The sequence below is a fragment of the Rousettus aegyptiacus genome, unplaced genomic scaffold (assembly GCF_014176215.1).
Source record: "Rousettus aegyptiacus isolate mRouAeg1 unplaced genomic scaffold, mRouAeg1.p scaffold_m13_p_1, whole genome shotgun sequence".
Taxonomy (NCBI): Eukaryota; Metazoa; Chordata; class Mammalia; order Chiroptera; family Pteropodidae; genus Rousettus; species Rousettus aegyptiacus.
Genome location: NW_023416284.1, coordinates 153,790,513 through 153,818,342, shown reverse-complemented (window position 1 = coordinate 153,818,342; position 27,830 = coordinate 153,790,513).

Here is a 27,830-nt window from a genome sequence, read left to right as displayed (position 1 = left end):
GCATTATGACATGATCTTTAAAAAACGTTCAAGATTTTCTAGGGCTTGATAGCATAGGCCTGAGCACAGGACCTTTTTAATTACTTTTCTTCAAAAATGGCCTAATGTACTGTTCTGTCCACAGAAATGCATACAAAGAGGAAATTGAAAACCTTTCATAATGAAATCCCATATGTAGACAACTGATTTAATTCTTAAAATGAAACATTCTTATTTGTTATAATGAAATCTTAGCATTTTCTAAGGAATTCAAAACAATGTTTATTTCTTAATACAGTTTTCCAATTTCGAATTGCTTGTTAAAGGTGAAAATGAGCATGCTACCAAGGTGATCAGTCATGATGAGAATGGAACAGTGGTAGTTAAACCTCTGATTCACTTCCAGGTGGTCAGTATTATTCAGGAATAGGATGGATCACAAATGACCACATCTTTCCACATATGTTGTAATCATTTAAAAATTATGTGGACTTTGAATCACTTTGTAAAAACAAGATAAAAAACATGTATTTGAATGAATATGATCTGGAAATGGACTTGAATTTTTGGACTTACATAATTAAAAAAGTACACAATAGAAGGATAAATTATTAAAACATTCCTCTGAATCTTCATAGGCTGTTCTGTAAGAGAACTGTTTTAGGTTCTTTTATAAAGTTCTCTGTTAAGTTACCCCTTTCGTTAACACTTTGAAGACAAAATATAAAATATTATTTCAGTTAAAAAGACAGAAGGATAGATTCTGACAGACTTGTGTAGCTTTCAGGTTTAGGAAGTTAAATAGGTCCAAGACTTTCAAATGCCTCATTAGGGGGAATTGAGGGTTAATATCACCTAACTAGTCCTAAAGAACTTCTAGATTTTTTCATTTAAACGTCAATAGCCTTTGTTAAATCTTGAGTAGCTGCTCAGTTATTACAAATCTCTTCGATTCTGAAATGTTTTTCTGTACAAATTCAGAAGAGTTGAGGCAGAGTAAGAGAAATTACTGTTTATTGATCATTTAGTATTATAGGAGTATATTTCTTCAACTGAAGAGAGTTGATTTTTAGAAAATACTAGAAATATTTTCATTGTCGTGCTACTAATAATTGTATTTGAGAATGTTTACATATTTGAATTGTTATGATTATCATCTTGACAATGTTTAATTTTCCATAATTTGACCAAGAGCCTCTTAGAAATGTTTTGAATCTGTGTAATACCCCAAAAGGACTTCCTTTTTCTTTTTTTAAAGCTTCTAGATTTTGAGCTTCCTGCTAGAGAGTGTGTTCCTTGAGGCACTCAGTATTGTAATCTAATCTCATGTATTCCTAGTGCTCTTTGGGCTAGGTCCCTATAATTCCATTGCCAGTTAAAGATATCCAATGCAGTGGGTCACATGTGTTTAAAAATGATACATGAACATCAGTCAGGGCAACTGCTGCTGCTTTGAATCCCTTGAGAGTAACAACCTGGGAAATGCTCAGTGCTCCATTTTCAGATCATCTCACCTCTTTCCTCTGAATCATTCTACAATTTCTCTGCGGCGCAGTGTGACAGTTCATTTATGTACTCTGCAACTTGAAGTAGTGGCCTCTGATAGTTTGTGAAATATATTTTCTGAGTTCAAAACCAATCTCGAACAGCAGTTGCTATTTGTATTTTGAATATCTCAAGGTCTTTGTTGAACTATGAAGCTTAAGTGCTTCTGTAGATTTTCTGCTGACAATTTTATTTTTGACCTTTATTTTCTAAGTTGAATCTCCAATATTTTGTTGAGTCTCTCAGTTTGAAAAGTATTTTTCTAGAAGAGCATTTACTTTTTTTTTGATTTAGACATACCCAATATGCTTTTATTATATTTGACAGGTCTTGGTTTAGGATATTTAAAAAGCATATCTTTATAATATATACTAAATATTAGGAAACCATGTTGTGCTTTCTCTAAGATATAAGGTTGAAAGGCAAAGGCCAATGGCGGTTCATTTTGTCCATATTTAATATTTTCTCTCTGACAAAGAAGATTAATGATGCACAGAGAAGGATTATAGTGGACTGTTTGGACAGAACCAACATTTTAGCAAGAAGTAATGACTGCATGGCTAAAAGAAGGCCTGTTGAGAAAACTCAGCCTTGATGATATGACACAAATGTGCCAAGCCAGTGAAATAGCATAGCTACACACATAAAGCCTGAATATTGGAACAAGCATTATCAGTTGGTAAAACTTCCATAGCTGAAGTGATTAGAAGGAATTATGGGCAGTCCAGAGAAATAAAATTAAAATGAAAGGACTATAAACATTAGATTTTAATCATGTGGGTTCAAATATAAGCCAAAATAGTACTCAGGCAAAATTGTGGAACTATTGTGGGGAAAAATAATTTTTCTTAAATGTGTTTTCCTTAGTACAAGTCCTAGAATAATAGATATTTTCCTTTTAATGAAAACAGGCTTGCTGATGGAGAATTGTTGACTTAAGATACACATTGTATAACATATGAACACTATAGAGACTGCATAATTATGGAGTTTTAGTTAACGCTAGGTAATATTTGAGTTGTTCTTTTTCAGGAAATGGGGAAAATTTTTATAATTGATATTTCAAAAGAATAGAGGTAGGCAAAGAAGTAAAGGCTGACTCACCTAATTTCGAGTTTAGTTAACTTTGAAAAGAGTCTGTTAAATATTAAGAAACAAGATTTATGATTCTTTAAAACATATTTTACCTATAGTTGGAAATGACTGTGATTTCAAGAGTATTATATTTCTGGTTTTTATTGAGTATTTTCATCCTAGCAGAATTAATGAAACCTGTGACCTAATAGCTAAGAATTTCTTTTGGAGTTATTTTCCTCATTATATCTACATGCTTTCTTATGTGTGAAACATATTCTAAGGAGGCAACTTGCTGTACAATAGGAAGCTTGGTGAGAATGAACACTGCTAGGATTTCAGTGACTAGTATTTGAATCAGATATCTGCCACTGAGTAGGTGCTATCTTGACAAGTCTTTGGCCTTCCACACCTCCATTTATTTATTTAAAAATGTTTTATTGAATCTGTAAGGTTTCTTTTTGTTTGGCAGTTCTATTTAAATTTCTTATTATTTAGAATGGCTCATATTTCAATATAAATATAAAAGTCTCAGTATGGCATAAAAACGATTTTTAATTATTTGGAAGGTAGTAAGAGAAACTCTGACTATTTGAGTCTATTTTGCAAATTAGAAAGATAGTTTTTATTAATGCTTCATTACTTCACCTGCCTTTAGCTCTATGATTCTTAATTGAACTTAACAGAAGCAAAGAATGATTTATAAACTGGTTCATCTCTGCTTCTTCGTTTGAGACAGATAATAAGAACATTAAAACATGCATGATTAATTATTTATAAAAATGGTGTTTCTAAAAAAAATTAAGATTACTTAACTTATTACCATTTGTAATTTCTAGACATATGTCATAAGGAAGTGTAGGTAAACAGTGTCAAAAGAGTTTAGGGTGAGACATAAGAATTGAAGAGGTGTAGAGAGATAATGAATCAGAAACTTAAATTACAACGGAAGATATGGGCCCATTGTCCCCTTTTGCTTGGGGAAAAAAGAAAAGCTTCTTTATATTATCTTCAGGTCAAATATTAGGTATAATAAGTTTGTAGGATTTTAAAAAACTATACTTTTGTTCTGAATTGGGTCAAGGAATAGGGTAAATTAAATTGAAAGTCTGAGTTTGGCTTCTATGGGAAATGAGCCCGGTTCTGAGTGCCAAACTGAACTCAACAAGAGAAATTAAAGTATACATTTTTTCCTGATTTAAAGATTACTAAAAGTTGAAAGAATAACCAGTTGTTAGAAATAGAAGTTGTTAGAAATAGAAATAGAAGACTAAGCAAGAAAAGTATTCCAAGTTTCGTAAATTTTGAAACTGATATTCTAGTTGATCAAATTTTTCAATATATAAAAGAGGCTATTTAGAATGAAAACCAAGTGAATTCTTATGAAATAATAGGTAAACTATGTCCAAAAATGAGTGCTATTAAGAATAAAGAAAAAGACAAAACCCATTAAAAATATGAAACCTCAAAAGAAGTCAAACCACATTAGAAAAGAAAAATGTTTCCAAGCCATAAATAGGACATTCAAGAGGAAAGTTTCAGAAGTGATGAATCCAAGATGAGTGGTAGATTTTTCTGCACATTTTTTTTCAGTTAAGTATAAAGACAATAATCCATGTGGTTGTTAGAACATTTTTATAAGTGCATTTTCCAGCATTCTAAAACTCCCACCTTGTTTGCAGCTAACAAAATTGTGATATAAAGGCCCAGTTTTTAATAGTAAGAGTAAACAAATACTTTAAAATAAAGCCGTCTTTACATCTCTAATTTTGATGGCTTGGTTTTTAACATAACGTTGGTTTTTCTCTAGATATTTTGAAAAATAACTGGATCTTTCAAAAATAATCTTTTCCTGAGATTAATACAAATACCTATTAGAACATGTGTTTTGTGCTCTGTATACTATACTAGTATGCACATCCTGAAATGATATGAGCCAGGACAGAAGGCAGTAAAGTTGAGAGATTTGTGAGACAAATATGTGCATAAAATAAGAAATCTTTCTACCTTCATCACATTATTCTGTCTGTCGGAGTATTGTCTAATACAATTTAAAATATTGACATGGAAAAAAGTCACAAAAAAATTTTAGCTGACTAAAGTGTAGATATTTGTCAAACTCCCCCTCCCACCATTTGTTTCTCTGTATTCAAGAGGCAGTAGTAGTGTAGACTGTAGAAAGTTTCATACAAATGAAATATTAATCTGTATAATTGAATATTGATTACATTTAAATCTGCAGATTTCTTGAGTGATAAGATTATATTTATTGAGTGGGTAATATTGGTATTGATATAAGCATAGAACCCTTTGAATCCTTACTCAATAGCTATCTCTTTAAAAGGACATCAATTTATGGCTTATGAAAATAGTTCTACAGCATACCAAAACTCATGAGGTGCTGCTAAGACAGTGCTTAGAGGGAAATATATAGCTGACATTGCCTATATCAAGAAAGAATGGTCTCAAATTAATAACCTAAGCTTTTATCTTAAGAAACTAGAAAAAGAAGTGCAAACTAAATCCCAATAAAGTAGGAAGAAAATAATAAAGATTAGAATGGAAATAAGTGAAATAGAGAATAGAAAAATGAGATTATCAACAAAACCAGTGTCTCCTTCCCTTCCTCCCTATACTCCTTGATTCCTCCTTCCTTAATTTTCTCTTTCCTTTCTTCTCTACATTCTTTTCTTTTGAATTCTTTTAAATTAAATTTTAGAATGAATGTTTACTAGCTTAGTAAAATAGACTAGAGAGTTTTTCTTTTTCTATAGTTCAGAGTAGTGTAATAAACATGAAGTAGTTCTTCAAGATGGGAAAAAATACAGCCATAAAAACGATCTGAACTGCTTAAAACTTTTATAGTAGGACTTTATATTTCTAATATTTTCTATGATTGTTAGTTTGGCCAGATTTTCTACTTTGTATTAAATCTATTTGCTTTACTTTCTACTTCTTTTCTATTTCTTTCTAATTGCTTTCTTTTCAATAACTTCAGCTTTCCTTTTATTAATGCCATTATCTCTCTTGTTTTAGTTTATCATATTATTTTTACTTGTTCCTCAAAGTGAATATTTATTTATTGTTATTTTTTACTTGATAATGAATTATTTTAGCTATAAATTTTCATCTGGATCCTATTTTAGCTGTGTGCCATATGATTTAGTGTGATGTTTTTAATTACTTTTTGAACAATTTGTAATTTTTGTTTTTCTTTTTGAGTCATAGGAAATTTTTTTAATTTATAAATTTTTTATTCTTTATGCTTTTATTAGATTATATTTAAAGACCTATGAAATATCACTGTTTTGAAAATTTTAGAATTTTTCAAATTAATGTTATATAATTGATGTATATTTTTAAGTTATGTGAACATAAGTATGTATGTTTTCTGTTTTTAGTGCACAGTTTTATATAAGTATATATTCAAGTAGTTATTTTAATTAATTGAATAAACCATATCCTTGAGGTTTTGAGTACTCTGTAAAATTCTGAAAAAGAGATAACGTACTTTTCTATAATTACAATTTAATCAAGTTAATCTTTTTATCCTAAGAGTATTTAATTAAAAAAAATTGTTTCTGTTTTTTGTTGTCTAAAGGTTTATTATTGATATATCTTTGTGATGATTATCATTTCCCAGTATGTTAGATTGTCTCTTATTTTCTATTTCAGTGTCATTAGCTTTAGATTTCACTTTAGCTACTGTTAATTATTTAATTATTAATATCTAATATTAAATATCTAATTTTTCTTTTATTTTGTTTGCATTTACCCATTCTTTTATTTTCAATATCATTGTTACTGTTTTAGATGTAGTTTTTTTAAAACAACAAAAAAAGCTACTTTAAAAAAGTGTTTTGATTATCTGTCCTTTGGGTGGAGTAAGCAACCTTTCATAGTTATTGAAATAGCTGAGATACTTGCTTACATTTCTTCTATGTAATTTTATTTTTGCCATTATTTTATTTTTGCCTATTTAAAAATGTTCTGGTTCATTTATTCCTTTTCTTATGTACATATTTGGTGGTGAATAATGCATTCACTCATGGCCAAGTTGAAAGTCAATTATTTTCCAAGCATTGAAGATACATAGCACACCTTATATTCTAGTAGAGGCAGAGAGAAATGAACCAACAAACAAATAAGTGATAATTAAATAAACAAGAACATATTGAATATGTGATGAATAGAGATTTTAAAATAACAAAAATATAGTAGCGACTGACTGAGAGGCTACTTAGAGTGCCATCTGGGTTTTGTCATCTTCCATGCCCTTGGCAGGTGCCCCTTGAGGTAGAAGAAGGCAGTGACATGGCTGCCATTTTCTCAAAATTCCAAATGCTTTTTTCTTTGTCTCTCTAGATAAGTTTAGACACGCCCATATGCATAGACTCTCTTTTTCTTTTTCTTAATTTTAACATAATATGTATTCGAAACGTATTCGGGAAAGATAAAATGTGTGTTTCAATAGGACTAATTTTTTTTCAGCAAAACTGAATATTTGTCCATTCTGATATTTCATTAGTTTTGCTTCAAGAAAAAGAAATAAGTTGATTAAAAGTAGAAAAAATGACAGTAGTAGAATTTTGTGGTAATATATTTATTTCATGTCAAATGAAATCAATAAAATATGTGAATATTATATTGTAATATTTTCATCATGTTGTTGATATTTTTGAAGATCTTTTTGAAGAAAATTTGCCAACATGATGTTTTATATTATAGTTGCAGAAAGCTGATTGATATTACAGTTATTATTATGACAAAATAGTTATTATTTTAGAGGGAATAAAATACATTAAGATCGAAGTAGCACTATTCATTTCAGTTTCAAAATTTGTCTAACACTACAAAACATAAGAACCTTGCACAATTAAGGCTTTCATTTTATATTTAGAAAATCTTTTTTTTTTTTACAGTGTGTTTGCAATAGAGCATTAAGCAATAATTGCTGTCTTTAGTTAAATAATTTTCCAGATATTCATTAATAATTCAGTTTTTATGGAATGCTGGTTTTCTTAACCCATTTTAAACATAACTGGGTGAAATAACATAAGAGTAATTAATATTATCTTAAATTTTTACTTGGCTAGAGCTATTTTAGACAATTTGTGTGTGTATGTGTGCATATATGTGTGTAGCTCTAAGACAAAATCCAGATTTGGCTTTACTAATTATATTACATGATAGTTGATTTGATGTTATTTAAAATTGAGATACAAAGTGCTTAGTGGGGTTTTGATTAGTAACTGGCAAACTTCTAAAGGCTTGGGTATTTGGTTTGGATAAAACTTGATTAGTTTGGATGGCTGTTCAGATTTTCTCCCAAATCTCTTAGGGCCTCTTTCCAGGTCTTTATCCACAGCCCAAGGATCCAAGTTTCATATTTTTAAGACTACAGTTCGTACCCACATATTTTGAAGCCTGCTTTTTTAATGATTGTCAGGTCACATGACAAATTATATTTTAAGATCTTTATATGTGTCATCTTTATATATGCAGATAATTTTTTTCCTATTATGTGAATCTTTGGCTTTTTGCATTATATGGAAATATTTGGGATCATCTAGTTAATCCTAGTTATACATGTTAGGAACATGAGTTCTCTAAACTTGTATAAACTCATTTGCTAAGTGGAGATAAAGTAGTTCCAATAGGACTGAAGGAAGGGATAAATCAGATAATATACTAAAAATATCTGTCCAATTAGGCTATACACCTGCATACACTTACTTTTCTTCTTCCTGTTTACATAGAATGAATTAGCTGATAAACATGAACTGAGTTCTGCCTCATGGCTCCTCTTTTAACTACAACTTTTAAAATCTTCTTCCTTATCTTTCCTCTCATCTAGAAAAATTTCCTCCTTTTCCTTTTTCCTTTTGTCAATATTTCTTTTTCTCTTGCCTTGTTCAATCTTTGCTTTTCTAGTCATATGGATTTTTTACCCATATGTCATTTTCTGGGGTTAATAGCCAGCATTTCAAGAATGCCATCGATATGACATGCCACATTTCTTAATAAGCCATCACATAGAGATGAGTGCAATGGATGTAAATTATTAACTGCGTGATTTTTCTTTTCAAACATATTCTGTATAGGAACTATGTATGTTAATAGAGATCACTGATAAGCAAATATTTTCCTTTTGATTAAAATTATTGATTGTAGATTTTTTTCTATGTATCAGGCACTTTAAGCCTTTTGTACCATAATTTTCTCATAGATATTTAAGAAATGCATAATTCATCCATTTGAAACTTACTGCCTCCTGCTCTTCACACAGGAGGTTTCTCTTTCTGTTTCACCTCAAGTATCTCCTCTTCAGAAAGACCTTCCATAATATCTCATCTAAAGAAGGTCTCAGGCACTTATTAACACATCACTCATTTCTTACTATGTGTCATATCAATGAATAATTTTTTTTTTATTTGCTTACATGTTATTGTTTTCCCTCCCCGGCAACTGTAATTTAAGCTCCATAATATCATGGAGTTTGTCTGTCTTGTTCATTGCTAAATTTCTGGCACCCACAATGGTGTCCAGTACAGATAGATATTCAGTAAATTAGAAGTATTGATAATTTTATTATTAACCAAAAAAACAGAAAGATACATTAGAAGGATTTTTAAATACATTTGTTTTGCATTTAGCTGTTTTTTAAAATTAAAATTATGTCATAGAAGCAATTTTATTTTGAGAGTAAGTTTGATAAGTAAAGAAAAAGTTTATTAATGCTTAAATATAGATGTATAAAGAACTGAAATCTACCAATTAAGGCAGTTTTAATATATCCACGATATTGGGGTGAAAGAAACTCAGAAAACATGTAATTCCAGCTACTCAAATATATAAACGTTTTCAATTGGAGAAGTAGAAAAAAATTTTAAATATCATCTAAAAATAAAGATTGTAAACAAATTAATTTTTTATCTACTTCTGAACCCTGGTTGGTTTTAAACAAAAGTTACATAAGGAAGTATTTTGGTATATGCTATTAGGTCTTGTTTTTACATAATTTGTGGTTATTATAGGAAAACTCTATTTAGGAAGATGCAGGCTGAGGGCTACCTAGAGGAAATAAAAGACCAAGATATTGGAAGAGCTTCTTCTACTTTATCAAGACACTCATAATCCTAGAACTATAGAGCTTTCAGAATGATTTAAATGTTACATATAACTCTAATTGATATTGTGATTTTGCTCAAAATCTTATTTAAAAAAATCTGTATACATCTTAACTTTATTAAATGAGACTAATGATATATTTTTGAAAACTTATGTAAATGAAAAGCATTTAGAGTATATGTTTTTAATGGAACATATTAAAAGATTCTGGGCATATGCAACTGTCTAAAATAATTTAAAGTCATTAAGCTAATTTTACTATGGAAATTTTTTTACTTGAATTTGTATTCTTCGATTTTCTAAAACAGATTTGAGAGGTCAATATTACTGCTTAGCGCTTGTAATTATATTTCAACCTGGTGTGGTTTGCCATTTTGTGAGGTTAACAGTAATATTTTACGATTATTATTTATTCAAATGTTATTTGATTATATTTCATTTGTTTTGTAAACAGTAGCTTTTCCTAGTAATAAGATGTTTTTAATTTATTTAAGTACAAGAATATATGTCTGCCAGGATAAAAATGAGGAAATGCAAAGTCATTTGAGACTTGTTTTAATAGCATTGTGCTCTTAGAAGGAAGGTATGAAAGACTAATGCTAACCAAAGTAATTCTTTCATTAGTTTTCTCAGCTCATCTACATTTAAATAGTAGCCAAATCAACTTTTTTTACTGATGTATTTTTTTTTTTTTAATGCTATGGATTATTTACAATAGCCAAGATACAGAAACAACCTAAGTACCTATTGATGGATAAATGGATAAATAAAATGTGGTATGTATACAATAAAATACTATTCAGCCATAAAGAGATGAAATATTGCCATTTGAGACACCATGGATGGATCTCGAGGGTATTATGCTAAGTGAAAGAAGTCAGTGTTGCCTGTGCATTTCTCAGAATTACAAGGTATACTTAAATGAGGTAGAACAATATTGATATTAACTTATGATTCTTCAGTTTTATTTTAACTTGAGTTTATATACAATATATGGGAAAAGTGAATAATTGAACTAAAATTAAAAACAGCTAAGATAAAACTTCAATATTCAGGAAAATGCTGCTTATAGCAGTGACTTAATAGTCAGGAGAAAAATCAGAATAATTTATGAAAAATTTCAACGTTCATCTTCTCTATACACAAAAAGACTTTTCTGGAAGCCATAAATGAAAGCATCCCCTTTGGATAGAAACAGACTTGGCTTTAATTTTCAGCCTGTGCTTTACCAAAAATGTAATCTTGGACCATCTCCTCAAAGCTGGATCACAAACATAAATGCCTACAGTGACCCAGCAAAACTGAAATGACTGAAGTTGTCAGGATGGAGGTTTGGTGATCTGGAGGGTCTGTACCTCATCCAAACTAGAAGTCACTTGTTTCCATGCTCAGTGTTGTTAGATCTTTTGATTTCTCAGAGAAGGTGAATATATGTATTTCTGTGTTCAATCTTCTGGTTTTAAAATTTGACAGGTAGTTAAAATATTCTTTCAGTTTTATATCCTACATATGAGTGAAATCATCAAATTCTCAACTTTTTCTTACTGACTATTTCACTTAGCATAATCTCAAGATGAATTGAAAGCAACAAATTAACAAGACAGACAAACAAAAACTTAGACACAGACAACAGTTTAATGGTTACCAGAGGAAAAGCAGGGAAGAGAGAAGGCAGATACGGGTAAAGGGGGTAAAATATATGGTGAAAGAAGATGATTTGACTTTAGGTGGTGAACACAAAATGCAATATACAGATAATGAATTATTGAATTGTATACTTAGAATGTATATAATTTTATTAACCAATATTATTTAATAATAAATTTGATAAAATAAATTTAATAAAATAAAATATTCTAAAAAGTGATTCTTTGGCTGAGATTCAGCCTGTTGTTACCAGATCGTGATGTCTTCTTTTGTATTAAACAAACAAACTTTTATTTTCTAATAAAGAGGAGGATTTTTGTAAAGATTAATGACATAATGTCAAAGTTCCTGATATGTTGCAGCCTTTAAATGGTTCCCACTGACTTTTCCTACTTAATTTAAACTTTTCTTCCATTATCAGTAAAGGCAGATATTAAAAGCTACATCTACTGTGCAGCTTTTAGATTTAGTGTTTATTATAAAATATGGATTTAGCTTTTGTATTTAATACATCGTGTTTAACTATTTAGAACATTCAAATCGAGTATGATTCCTTTATCAACTTTGAAAAAATATTTCGCAAGCTATCTATATGGATGGAAAAGGCATGGTCGACATAATTACTTAAGCTACTTTAAAGATCCATTACATATTCCTTGGTGGATACTTCCAATCTATGTGTAATCAAATAACCAAAATAGACCTTTGTCACTTATACATTACATTATATAAGTCTGCAGAGCTTTAACATTATGCTACAGGAAAAGTTTCTAATGTAGTTGATAGACATTTTTTTTTTTTTTAATCAGGACTACTGTACATGGAATAGTGGGAATATGAGGCTTCATGTCAGATGTCCTGGATTAGAATACTTCTTCTGTCATAGTCTTAGTTGTGAGACTTAAGTCAAATAATTTATTTTCTTGTCTGTAAAAATGGAGATAATTACTTATTTAGAAAGGTTTTGATGGTTAGGTGAGATAATCTGTAAATGAGCCCAATAGATGTTCACATTTCTTTTCTCTTTTATTTCTACCTTTATTAGAATAAAAAATTTTATTCATTAAGTAATAATTTATTACTCCTTGGGTAATCTAATCTTGGGTGTGTAAATATAACATTATACTAGATCATAGCTTGTCATTTAGCCAAAATTTTGAAGGGAGATGAACCTTTGATTTGGATATTTTCACAATGCTTATAGATTTTTGAGTTACTTATCTTTTGAGGTGTTTTTCTATAAAAGAATGAAGTTTTCTGTTTTGTTTTGATTTTTAAATTAGTCAATAAATATTTGTTGGATAAATGAATAAAATATATTACTAAAATTTAATACTTAAAAATCTTGAGCATGTCAACACACAAATCAAGAGATTGTATAACTTGGTGATTTAGTTATGAAAAATATATTATTGTCTTTCTCATTTATTGAGAGATTTCTTTACTTTTTTCATTCTCTTATCATAACTTTCACTTGATTTGTAGCATAACACCATTGCCAAGAATCCCTAAAGATTATGGGTATTAAACATTCAGCAGGAAATGACTTTCAGACGCTATTGTAGTTCTAGTTACATGAATGGATGTAGAAGAAATCACACTTAGCCTTTTTCAATGGTAACAGATTATGTGTACATTATATTGTATTAAACATATAGTGAACTCTACTTTGTATATGTTATTTCATATTCAACAAGAGTCATATAAATGATGACATTAAGTCATTATTAAAGATAAATAAAAAAATAAATACAAGAAAAGATATACATTATAATGTTAATGGTTTTCTGGGTTAATGAGACTCAGGTGACTTTTACTTTCTTTATATTTGTGAGCCTTTTGAATATATTATGCGTATGATTAGATTAAATAATAAAACTATTTTAATTGAGATAAAGAAATATAAATGAATAATTTTAGAAAAATAGATCTTAATTAAAAATTAACAAAAATATTTAATTCACTATTACTTAAATGAAACAACAGTCAAAAGAATTGAAGTTAAACTTAAGAAGTCAAAGTAAGATAAATATATTTTTGCTTAAGTGATCTTAATTCCAAAAGAAGTTTCTAAAACTAAAAAAAAAAAATGTGTTAGTCAGTTGTTTTTAGAAAGAAAAACATAAGGACATGTTATATTCAGAGGAACACCTGGACCATGATTAGACTGTAATAGTGAAACATTATGTCTGATAAATATAACAATGACTTAAGTCCATAGATCAAATACGTGACCTCTTTTCAAATAGTTTTCCCTTCTGAAATTTTTCTCATGAATATTATCCATTATATAATTTTCAGATTCAGTAACACCCATTGTTACTTTATTCTCCTTGGTTTCCCTCTTACCTTTATCTTTATGGATCACTCATATCTTGGTATTTCTGTCCTTTAACTCCCATCACATAATAAATTCCTGATCCTCTTCTTTTTAATTTTGTCTGTTCTGGTCAGACTAACTTTCTTACTGTCCTGTAAACCCACTCAAGTTAATTTTTATGTCATGTTAGATTTTTATTGTTTTTGACTATGGGCTGTGCTAAAATTCATGAAATATTGTTTTTGACTGGGCTGTGCTAAGATTTACAAAACAACACAACCAAAAAACCAAGAGTGTTAACTTTTAAATTAATTGTCAAAATTGAAAGAAAACATTCCATGCTTTATGAGCAAACATTTTAGAAATTTTGTACCAGTGGCTATATTGGCACTTAATAAATTATTAATCAAAATTAATCTTTGTTGAATAAAAATGTTATATAAAAACCATCCTATAAAAAGGGGGATATTGCCTTTTCTTGTATTTTTTAGAGTAAATACAATGTAATATTTCCATAAAGAGGACTTTAGTATCATGTCTCATACATGGGAAGGAATGGACGGTCTACCTGGTTTGAGGGTTCCTGTGTCTTTTGTCTTTGATAACAATAGACACTTTTTAAAAACAAATGGTTGTAAAGTTTATTGGAACTAGAAAAAATAAAAGAGACAAAAAGTTATAGTGTTCTGTTTCTATAGCTTTAAGTGATCTTATACCATTCTAAACCTGTTTGGTGCTAAAACTATGTTCAACATTTAGTATATACTTATTGAATTTTTCTTATATTGATAGACTAGATGAAAAGGAAAGGTCAAGAATGGAAAAGTTGATCAGCAACTATCTTCAACCAGAGTCAAGCCTGTAAGAAAAACAACAATGAGCTCTTTAAAACAGGTAATGTGGTGTTTTAAGATGTGGATTCAGATGAAATCAATAATGACAGCAAAGCCTTAATTATTTTAAATTAGTATTATTTACAAATATACTTCTAAATGCAAATATTTTTCTGATTTCTGTATTTTATTTTTATCTTTTCTTAATCATAATGCTTCTCTCTTTGCTGCTGCTTTCAGGGGAGTTTTATGAATGATCTAGTTCTGATTTTCAGTACACAGAGTATTCTTTAGAAAGGCTGGATTAATGTCTTTTTATAGTCTCTCTGTTTCCATCTCCTGAAGCTTACTATCTTAAAAGTTTTGCAGTTAGAGAATCTAATGATAAATCACCTTGTTTACAAGCAAAGTTTAACAAATGTTGGCTGATAATAATCCATTTGTTATTAATGATAAAAAGAGTACATATGTATATCATGTATGCTAACTAAATTGAGAATTATACAGACTTGAGATTCTTACAACTATATTAATGTATAAAGTAATAAGAATCCCAGCATGAGGAATACATTACTTAATTCCATAAGAAGGACAAGTTAAAGCACACAATTTTGAATGGTCTAAGACATCTGTCATTAATAGAGGCTATAATAAGTTTTAACAACTTATGTCAGTCTATTACTTTGAGTTAAACAGAGGTTCTAGAAATTAATTAAAATGCCAAGAAAATATTTATATTACCAGAAAAATTATGTTAATCAGTAAAATTCTTTGATTTTTAAATGACAGAATATTTGAACCAAGATTAAGTAATTTTTAGTCAAGATTAGATTATTTTCCTGTAATGAATGCATCAAATCATAATTTGTGTTTATTAATATAGCTTTTTATTTTTTTATAAACCAGAACAAAATATAAATAGCATGGACATATTTTAAGACAAGAAATTTTAGAAGCTAAAAATAACTATAAATTGCAATTCGGAATTTCTTTGGGTCTTATTTCTTAGAGTCAAATGAACTCATACTTCATAGATTTTAGAATTTATTAAATGACCTATTTAAAATTGGACAGCTTTTTGTTTAGCTTTGGGAAAATTTAGATCTCAAAGTAAACTATGCATGCGAAAAAAATGTACTATATGTAACATTATGAAGGCATTATGTTTATTTTCCAAAAAGAATTAAGATATTTTAACCTTGATGAGTTGATCAGGGCAATATTTATGATAAAAGTTGATGAGGCAATATTTAAGATAAATTTTTATCCTCATAAAAATGTATTATATTAGAAAGTACAACTCATAAAGATTCCATCAATTTTGTTTTGTTTTGATTGCTAATCCTTTTAAAGAAAACCTGGATATGAGAAAAAAGTAAATGAATCAAATTCTATATTCTGTTTTATTATTTCCTTTTGCTTGTTTTATGTTTAATTTGGTGGACTATTTTAGTTTCTTCAGGTGAATCTAAAAATACTGATTTGTGACCTTTGTTCTCTTTTAATGTAAGCATTTCATGCTAGGAATTATTCTGTAGGCATTGCTTTAGCATTATTCCACAAATTTTAATATACTATTTTCTTTTTTACTCAATGTGAAATATTTTATAATTTCCTACGATTTCTTCATTGGCCCATGGTTACTTTGAAGCATTGTTTAAATTATAAATATTTTGAGTTTCTAGGCATTTTTCTGATCCTGATTTGTAGCTTAGTTCCATTGTAATCATAAAACATACTTTATATGACTTAAATTTTTTAAATTGTTAATATTTGTTTTACATCTCAGTGTATCTTTGTGAACTTCCATAGAAAATTGAAAAGACTACATAGCTGACCCTTGAACATGTTACAGGTAGCAGCTGTTATTCTGGTCTACCTCCATTCTTAGATAAGCTCTCTCCTCCTGGGTTTTGGGGTGAAGTTTTCATATAGACATGTCCCTCTTTCTCATGTCAACCAAACCCTGCCTTGCATATTTTGGAAATCTTGAGTGGGAGAGTATTTACTGCTCCTTCCTACTCACAGCACACCTCTGCCTTGTATCATCGTAGGATCTTGAGTCCAGGAGATTTGCCTGTTCCTGTTCAAAGAGTAGAAAGATTTTGCTTTTTCCCTTTCTATTTATCCCTCAAAAACAGTGGAGGTGTCTGTGTGCTGGAGGCAGGAGGGGTTCCTACTCATCCCCCAGGAGCAGATGAGTTATGCCTCTAACTCTTCTCCAGAAACATAAAAGTTTTGCCTGGATCCTAAGAGCAGTAGCAATTCCTTGCTCTACTCCAACAACTTAACATGTGTTTTTGAAAGAAGGATCTGAAAAAGTACATAAAAATTCTGCTCTTGTTCCTCAGAGGTAACTAATCACCTGCATAACTGTGTTACTGAGGGAGGCTCTCTTCAGTTTCCTGCCATGACTGTAAGTTTTCATGGAATTGGCTCATGGAAAAATGTTTGTGAGTGAATGCAAAATATACTTGTTTCTAGGGATTTCAGTTTTTCCAAACATATATGCTAGTCAATTCTCAGCATTTAAGAGTTTGTTAAAATTTAATGTAATTTATTTTTACACATATCCACTTCTATAGTGATCACCTAATCCTCTCATGCCTTGCCAAAGGTGAAAATTTGTATATACTATTTCTTTTCAGAGAGGAAGAGTAGAAAGGAGAGGAGGAGAAGGAGGAGAAGAGAGGGGATAAAGGAGGCAGAAAAGGAGACTGAGACTGTGTGGGGCTTGCAAAGCTGAAAATACTATTCGAACCTTCCCAGAAAAAGTTTTCCAACCCCTGATCTGTGTAGTTTTCTTATCGTTTGTTATTCCATTACAGAGAAATAGAAATATCCCCAAATTTTTCAACATCTTTACTAAAATAAATATAATTGTCATGCTACCTAATTCCTCTTTCATTTGCTTCCAATTGAGATATCAAATGAAACTGCTTGTAATTATACTTTGAATTACATAGTTTTTGCACAATCCTCTATGTTTTTTTTTTCAGTTCTGATCCATTAAATGTGGATTTATGATTTAATGGGTCACATATATTGCCACCTAGTTTTGACACTGCCCTTCCTTTGTTTATTGGTGAGTGAGATATAACCATAATTTTATATTTCAGATTTCTGTACGTCTACGATATGCTTAAGGAAACTGTGATGAGTTTGAGCATTTTGGGGCTGATCAAGGAAAAGACAGGACCATGAGATGACAGTAACGTATAACAAACTTGGACATGGTTGCATGAGAGGGACAGTCCCTTGCAACAGGGGACTTTTCAGAGGAAGTAGCACAGGGCCACCATCCAGAAGAGGAAGAGGAAAAAAAAACTTCTGGGAGAGAGGGGGATTACGTGTTTAGGTGGTGATGGTGTTTAGGTGCTCTCTCACAACAGCGCAGTGAGTACAGTGGGGTGCTTCTGGGTCAGAGCACTCAGAAGGACAATAGCGGATCATAGCCATTGAAGCCACAGGATTTGTCTGGTCTATGACTATCAGATGTTGAGGGCTGTTTTGTGGGATATGCAAAGCATTCAGCCTCTAAATGGCTAAAAATATGCTTATTTGGAGTATGTTTAAAGCATTTGGATGAATGTGTAAGAATTTGAGTTTGGGGCTGGTGGGCTTGGACTAATGGTCTTAATATGTGGTGAAGAAATAAACATCAAATGGACTAAAAGACAAGAACTATCTCTAATTCATTTATATATAGAAACTAAATAAAATGAACAAAGAGATCTCATGGAAGAAATATGTACCCGGTCAATTGTGCAACAACGGATTGACACTGAATTTTTTTCCATGAAGAGAGTTGGCTTTCTGATTTCTTCCATGTCCTTCCTTTTTTTGCTATTTCTATTTGCCATATCCTATCAGGTGGCTGAGATAACCACATCAGTTAGACAGGGCTGCTCATCTGAATGGTTTTTCTTCCATCTTTTTCTATTTGACAGTGACAGTTCTCATAAGTGTACCCTCTAAATGTGTGGTTGCAAAAAAATAAAAAGCTATCTCTGATATTCTGATTTTCTTCAGATACTTTAAAAAAAAATAGGTTAAAACAAATAGAGAAAATGCCATTTGGATGGCTAATTGTGGGATCAGATGAAAGCATTTCATACTTGTTCTCGATTTGTATGAACAATCAGTAACCATATTTAAAAATAAATTGTTTTCATAATATTGCTTAAAATTTCACTTTTATCTGATTAGATCCACAATCAAAAATGTGTTCTTAATTGCTAAAATATTTGATATCCTGCAATCTGCTTTTAACTTTTTTACCTGAATCTTCAAATATGATGTAGAAATTATTTATTCATGGAGAACTTCAGTTTGTTATATAAATTTGTTCAGTTTGTTATATAAATAAGGCTTGGCATTCAGAAGGCAGAAAGGCCAGGTGCATTACTGTCTGACACCACTTGCTCTCAGCAAGTAGATACCAAATCACAACAGGAAAATACTTGCTCTTTGTTTCAGATATTTTGGAAAAGAGCTTAAAATTCCGAAAAGTCAAATCCAATGTTGCTTAGTTCTACATGTAAGGATCCAAATGAGAATGTAAAAGTCAAAGGAAGAATAAGAGAAAAAAGGAACACGACTTTGTTTTTATTGGTGTTGTTCTATTAGTGAGTTTGACAAAAGAATTTCATAACACACTTTTTGCCAGTTCATTGCTTGACTCTGGCTTTGATGATTGCTGGCATCTCCATAAGCCCAATGGACTTCATGGTGAGGAAAACTGATTCCTGTTGTTAAGATAAAATGTCAAGAGAAACTCAGTAGGGTTTTTGTTAAGACATAGAGATTTAAACCTTAGAGCAAAAACATAGCAGAGGAAAAGAAAACATATTTTGACATTCAACTTTCAGATATGAAGACCTCATAATTATACTAGCATTGACCTGTTAACTAATGATCACAATCTCAAACATTTGGAAACACATCTTTCAGGCTTAGAAGATTACTAATATTTGCTTCTCAACCTTGGGATCAACAGCAAGACTGCACAATTCCAGACTTCATCATTTTCAATTGAGACACTAATTATTTATTTAATTTTTACTTGGATCAAGAAGTATTAGTAGAAAATAGTATTGTATAATTCTGAAGGCCATTTCTAAGAAACTTAATTGATTGATTAATGTTATCAAGTGAATTGCGTCCTCCACCCCAAAATTTGTATATTGAAGCTCTAACTCCCAGTGTGACTTATCTAGAGATAGAGTCTTTAGGAGATAATTAAGGTTAAATGAATTAATAAAGATGGGGCTCTAATCTGATAGGACTGTGGTTTTATAAGAATAGAAAAATCTTTTTCTCTCTTTAATTCAGAAGAGAGCTCCCATGTGAAGCTGAATACTGTTGGACCTTGATCTTGGACTTTTCAACCTCTAGAGCTATGAGAAAATAAATTGCAGTTGTTTCAGCCACTCAGTCTGTGGAATTTTGTTATGGGAGCCTGAGCTAACTAAGATAATATGCATTATGTTGGTATCTTAATTTCATGTAGGATATATGAAAATAAATACCTTCTTGAAACACTTTAAAAGTCTGACCCCATAGGAAAAACAAGCATCAAACAAAGTAATAGGCCGGAGATGTTGATAATTGATTCTTTAGCTAAATCACCTTTCAGAACCTATTCATACCAAAAAATGTAATTGCTTTTTATGGTTAAGGATGTGCATAACATGACTTTTCTCCTTCCAACAGATGAGAACTTCTTAGGAAACTTATTCTACTATTTAAAGGTTAAAGCTCTTTCTCAAATTGTGTGCTACAGATATTTAATTAGATAAAAGACTCAGTGTTATGTCCAGTAAGTCAAAGATTATGGTAAGATATAAGCTCATAATTACCTGAACTTTTCTTTCCTTTCTCACTGCCTTTCACCCATGCGATGACTTTTTTTTTTTTTTTTTTTTGCTTCAAATAAAGTTTCCAATAGTTTATCTGATCTTTGTTGTATTTATATGATTTTGCTTTATGGTAATAAGCTTAATTTTCTGTTTACATAAGCTTAATTTTCTGTTTATATTTTGTTTTCTTTTTTGACTCTAAAAAAGCCTCACTAAGTTACCTGTGTGATAATACTCTTTGGCCACAAATTTGTTTATGTGGAAGAAAAAAAAAGAAACATTAGAAGAGATGGAATTTAAGGAAATGAAAGGAAAATAGCATACTTCTGCTTTAGGCATATCAGGCCTTTAACTCAATTTGAGTTTGTAAGAGTATCTGCATATGGTCAAATAATTTTTAGTTTTAATTATTAACTATGAAATTAGTGAAGATGGTATATTATGTTTAAAATATATGCTAGAAACTACTAAATGGAACTTCTTTGTATAAAAGAAACATATGGAAGGTTCTGGCTACAGCAGGTCAACTTGGGAGCAAAGATATTTGGTACTGTTTAATCATTTTACCCCGGATGTTGAAAGGGGGATTTCTCCCATGCAAGTGCTTATCACACATGATCATGTTTATGTGCCAGAATGGAGCTGTGGTGCGGGTAGGGTGATTGACCTCTCCTTTTGTTTGTTTGCTCTGAGTTAATTGAACTTCGACTGAATTTAAATGCTCCTGATTACTGAGAAAAGCTGGTGGCTAAAAAGTCAAACACTCATAAGAAAACTCTAATGCCTTTCTTTGCCTCCAAATAGCAACAGGGCGGAGGAGTTGTCTTTTGAGAATAGTGCTGGCAAAAAGTAATCTATCTTAGTCCTGAACTCACACCTAACTAAGAGACATACTTAAATACTTAAATGTTTATATACCCATAATGGGTTCACTAGATTATTCCCAACTCTATTTCATGATCCTTTATTGGGTGTTTCTCCTGGATTGCGTCCTGCGGTTGAATCACAAATCTGTAAACTGGGAAGGGATACAAGAGGGAAAATCTAGCAAAAAAAAAAAAAAATATATATATATATATATATGCACACACACATATATGTATGTATATATGTGTGTACATATGTGTGTGTGTGTGTGTGTGTATGTATAGGAATAAAAGAAAACTCTACTTCTTTAATTTCTAGCAGATTAAGGGGAAGAAGGGAAGAGCAAGCAAGGAGATCAGATGCTGGTGTTCTTTTGCAGTCTTCCTCTTCCAGCTCAAAGCCTTTCGACCCTCATATCCACACTAACAGATGGAGCAGAGAACTAAAGGAACATGCAGACCAATAAGTGGGTCTCTAAGAAGATGAGGGAAAATGAAGCCTTTCTCAGGGGAAAGCTGAAGTTCCATAGGAGAATCTCCAAAAGCCAGCTCACAGCTACATGTGCAGGAAGCTGAGCAGAGGAGCCTCACCCCACAGAAATCAGGCAGGAGCCAGATTTGCTGTATCAATGCCCACCTCAGACCGTCATGGGGATGGTACACATTCCCTCACCCAGTCATATGCCATCTGAAGAGAGGAGGATGAGGGCTTAAACTCTCAAACACTGAGCATTTCCCTAGGAACATCGAGTCATTCAAAATATTTAATATTTTGCCACTTTTAGTTTGTTCCTTCTTCCATAGATATTTTTTTTTCAGAAAAAAAATATTCTAAACAACTCAAAAGTAGATTTTATCATGCCCCTTTATCTTTTAATAGTTTAAAGTTCATTCCTAAGAAGGGTATTTTCTCGTATGATCACAGTATAGTCATCAAATTCAGGAAATTTTACATTAATACATTGGCTTAATCTATAGCCCATATTCTGTTTTTTCAATTACCCATATAATGTTCTTGATAACACCATTTCCCCATCTAGAACCACCTATTGCCTTCAGTCGTCATGCCTCTTTAGCCATATGTAGTGCAGTACAGGTCCTCAGTCTTTTTTGTTGTCTTGTAGGACATTGACAGTTCATAAAAATACAGGCCAATTATGTTGTTGCATTTTTCTCAGTTTGAATTTGTCTTATTCGTCCCCATTATTAGATTTAGATTACAAATTTTTGGCTGAACTACCACAGAAGTGATTACATGTCATGCTCAGGGTAGTATATCCACATTAATGAATCCGTTTGCTCTCTGTAGGGGATACTAATTTTGATCACTTGACTACAGTGTTTCCATTTTCTCCACTGTGTAATTACTATTTTTCATTTTGCAATTAGTAAGTGATTTGTGGAGAGATATTTTGAGGCTATGTAAATATCCTGTTCCTTATGAAATTCATCCTCTTCCCCCTGCCGAGTTGTTTAGCATTAATTGATGATTTTTACCTAAACATATAGTTACTCTGATGGTTGCAAAATGGTGACTTTTTTAAATATCATTGTTCCTTCTATATTTACCAGTTGATATTTTATGTAAGAAAAAGCTTTCTCTTCTCCTTTATCTGTTTATCCATCTATGTATTTATTATCAGGTGGATTCGTGATTCTTATTCTATTCAGTGGGTTATAATCTATTACTGTCCTTATTTGTTAATGATCAAATATTCATCTTTTTGATATTTTAAGCATTTAAGAGATCAAGAAGTTTTTGTCAGCTGTATGCGCTTAAATTATTTTTAATTACGGAGGCCTTAAAAATATTCCTGTCTATATATTTGTGTGTTATTAGCCTAAATATTTTATGGAAATTAATATATAAAAAATTCTTTTCTCCATCCATATTCTAAGCCAACTGAAACATAAAAACATCAGGTAGAAAGAGAATAAAGTAATACCTTTCTCCTTCAAAGTTGTTAAAGAACTTGAGAACAGGTCTGTTGGCCCAGGAGGCTTTCTCGGATTTTATCCTTTATTCCTCTATTTCACTTATTCAGTCATAGATTAGCTAGACAATGAGAGACCTTTCTTATGAGGAACTATCCCTTTAAACTTATGTCATAAAAGAGTAGATGAACGTTTGATTTTAGCAAGCAAATTCCAAAGAGAGAGAAGATTTAGGTGAGTCTGAGTATTTCCAGTTTCTTCTAAATTCATAAATCAGACAATTTCTCTTCTTGCTATGTAGAGGAGTATGTAAGACCATAGGAAAAGGCAAGAAGTGCTACTCTAATAGAGATCTCTCCACAAAAAAGCATCTGGATTGGAGAGGAAGTGTTTTCCTGAGTACTTGGATAAATCACCATACTTCTCTGAGCCTCGATATTTTTTTTCTGTGAAAAAAATAAAAAAATTAATTCCCTCATCTCATTTACTATTAGAAATTTGTTATTATAAAAGACAAAGTAATCCCCTTTATGTACGTAAAGAGGGCTAAGACTTTGTCTAAAATAACTCCAGCATTGAAAGTCTGGGCCAAAGTGGATGACTCCTCCAGGGAGAGTCCTGAAGGGCAGAGTACAGGGAGGCGGGAGGAAAACCAGGAGCAGCCAGTGACACAAAAGTTGTAAGAAAAGTGTTTTGAGGAGTGGTGAACTTTTTAGGCTTTGCTGGTGAAAGCTCAAGCATAATGAAAACTGAAAAGTCACTGCTATGTTCTGCAATATGGAGTATGCTGATTACTTTAGTGAAAGTTTGATATGAGAGAGTACTTGGGAATAGAACCCTGACTGTAGAAAGGCAAGAAAGAGGTGAGGAAAGGGCAATGATTAATATAAAGCCGCACCCATGAGTGATTTTAAAGTTAAGAGAGATTTGAACTGTTTATCATATTGATGTAAAATGAGGCAAGCTGGAGCATACGACAAATAAGAGAGTTAGTTCCTGGTAAAGTAACAGAGGATGACCTCCAGCAAACAGGTTAGGTATTTCATCAGCAGACTGAGAGAAAAGATAGGAACCAAAACAATCAGGTTTATAGATGCTCTGTGGGGGATGAAGTCTCTGTCTCAAGGCATGTCCTTTGCCAGTTTTCTTTGGTAGGTAGGAGGCATAATCACTTATTGAACAAAATGAGAGATCTGGGGTAGGCTATGGAGAAAACTGGAGATTTGATTAGAGGCAATTAAAAATGACTAAATAATTAGCTGACTAGAAAAACACCTTGGCAAGTTTTAAGGCTGTTCAAGGCTGTTAGTTCATGCCTTATTTTCAATTCTGTATTCCTTAACAGAATGCTAAAGTTTTAGAAGCTAAAAGGTGTAGTTTTATAAACTTGTCTTATTCAGGCAGCAAATAAACATTTTAAATTAGCAAGATTCCCCTTAGTTAATAAGGTATAACACCTTACTTATCAAGATTGCTGGTAAGCTTTTCCAGTCTTACATTTTAAACTATTGAAAGTTTATGTCCTAGCTTACATATTTAGTAAAACAACCTAAGTACTAAAAATGAGCTAACTTCCAGGTGATGGGATAGTTTTAAAGCTATTTTTAGAACTTTTATAACTAAATGAGGGACAAATCAGCCTGTCAAAAATATATTTTGATGTTTTAAGCCAATGAAATAATGTGAATTCTTCATTGTTTTTAAACAATGAAGAAAATAAAGAAAACAATGAAGAAAAATAAGAGCCTACCTTATTTTACAAATGTTTTAGTTTCTTATAAAATTTGCTCAAATAATTGCAGCTTGAAACTTGAACTTTGAATTTGTCTTTGTAAAATGAGAAAATAATGCAATTTTCCATACCTAGATTAGGGTTAACTTAATTAGTGGGTTAAGTTTTGATGTTACTGGGTGTTTATATATGTAGGCTAAACACTAATGATTTTAATTTTTTCTGTAATAACAAAGAATACTTAAGGATAATTAGGAAACTATTTTTAATTTTCTGTCTTTTTTCCCTTATTTCAAATTGAACTTTCTATGTTTTATTGCCCCAGAAGAAGGAGTAGTTTTCCCTTTTTCTTGCTTGCAACAGATTTTAAAAGAGATTTGCAGATGTCTTTTTAGTGGTGTTTGGTTTGGCTGGCTGATCTCTTTCTGTTCTACTTCAATTTTACATGAAAGAAATTCATGTAAAATGAATTATGTAACTAATTTATTGTCAAATCCTCCTCCTCTTCTTCCTTCTCCTCCTCCTCCTCATCCTCATCCTCTCTCTGCACCCCCATTCCCTTTTTCACCCCCACCTCCCTGTTTTCAACCAATTTCTAGTATCCTTAAATCATTATACCCTTAGACTCCTGTTACATTATTAGAGTGAACTAACGTATCCTAATGATTAGGCTGTTAAAATTCAGGCTTGATATTTTTTTAAAGATTTTTTTCTCTTAGTAAAGATCAATCAATTCAAGAAGTAGATCTTAATTTTAATTATCTATTATTTTTCCCCTTTATTTTAGTCTACTTTGATTTGATTTCCAAGAACTATCTGAGGGAATTTGACAATGGGGGATCTTTTAGAGATGGGCCTTAGTTTCTGGCTGATTTTGCTTTGATTCGAATTTTCCAAGTTGTTTTTAAAAAATTTGGGGGTCCCCCAAGCCCCAAATATGGTTTGCATGCATCCTTTGTTTTTATAAAGGTGCTTGTAATATGAGAGAAATTGGATCCCTTGGTATGTTTATCCTCAAATAATTTAATAAAGAACTCATTTTGGCTTTTTTAAATAATTTACATTTTCAAAACCCTTCATGTGTTTTATCCCACAAAGCGCACAGACTTACAGACTTATCGAAGTGTGCTATTTGCAGTAGGGCAAAAGGTGAATGTTTTGGAGATCAGACAGCTAATTCTCTCTTTTTCTTTCTCATTCAGTAATTTTAGACTCCTTTTCATTTTAAGAGTAGTTATGCATAATTATTGATGTTTGTAATAAATCAATTTCAATTTTGCACAGAAAGTGTGTGCGTAAGTGTGACAGCAGTCTCACAATCACCTGTTATGTGTCATAGGCTTTGTTGTTTGTGGTTGTATTCTTCAACCTATGCTCAGATATTAGAGCTCCATCTTTTTCTGAGGTTTTCTGGAGAAATTAACTGTTATTTCTTTCGCTTGTAAATAAAGAAACATAAAATGTATTAGTCTCTAAATTCTCTACAATGAGCTGATTTTTATTCCTTTTTGCTTAAATTTTTTATTCTTCCTAAAAGTCTTGAGGAGCTATGAATTGTGTTTAAAGAAACTTGAGAAAGAGTTTTGATGTCAAGATGCAGAATGTGATTTATTACATTAAATATAGCCCTTATAGTGATAAAAGATTTTATTTGAGTGTTTTCTCTTTTTTAGTCTGATGTGGAAGAGATCAATAAAAATTTAACAGGCCTGATGTGATATTTATACATTGACAGAGGAATAAAATACTAACTACAGAATTTAGGACAAACAACAATGATCGAACGACACTCGCCATCATCATATAGATTAAGGGTTCAGATAGATTCATCTCCTAGGAGAAAAAGGTCCACTTAATGAAATAGAACTTGTCACTAAGAGACATCATCAGTTCATCATAATAACAGCAAAACACAAATGGCTTTTCCAATCTAGAATGTTATACCTTTCTAAAATCAATGGAAAAATTTTATGTGACATTTGATTTTTATCCTCAAAAAAAAATTTTACTTAAATCTTACTAACTCAATTTGCTATTTTAAAAATTCTTTTAAAAAATATTTTGTTATTCTCTGTTTTAAATCTATTAGTCTCCTCAACTGTTTGTTTAGGTCTCAGAAAGCAGGAATCTGACTGTACGCATTTTTGTATTTCCTAGAATATTTTGAAGAAACTAAATAATTAACATTCAAAAACTAATTTAATAAGCAAAATAAATTGAGAAGCATTATTACATACAGTTGCTTGTTTTTCTGTCCCAAATGCAAACTTTTGCCAGTGATGCTTTGTTTTGAGATGCATGAAAATGTAAGCAATCAACTGGTTAAACAAAAACCGTGCTTTCATGCAAGGGAAGACCTCAGATGAATGCGGGCAGTCTTAATTACCAAGAGGAAATCTAGTCTTTACATCTGAAAAGTGTTCTTTACTTCTAATCAAAATGTACTCACTGGATATTCTTCATAAATAATGATCTGTTTTTTATATTTACTGAAAATGACTTCACACTCTTGCTCTTAGTTTGTTGACTTAGTGACCAATGGGGGGAAACAGAAATATATAATTTACCAATATCTTGTATTTCCTGTCATAAGACAAGCCATTTAGGTATAAAAGGCAAAACTTACTGGAATTTTTCATTGTTTTTTATCATTTGTGTTTCATTTTCTTGTATGTCTAGTGCGCACATTATTTGCAGCATATCACAATTGTTTGTTTTCTTAGTTTGTGAATAATAAACATATAATTAAAGAAAACTGATTTTTCATGCTTCAGAATATATACTACTTTTGCTAATGGTTATTTTGTTAAGAAGCAAAATACTAGAAACATAGCTGTTAAGCAAAGTCTCTCTGCCAATTTACAAAGCAGTGAAATACTGTTACCCCCTTTCAAGTACTTTAGTGAT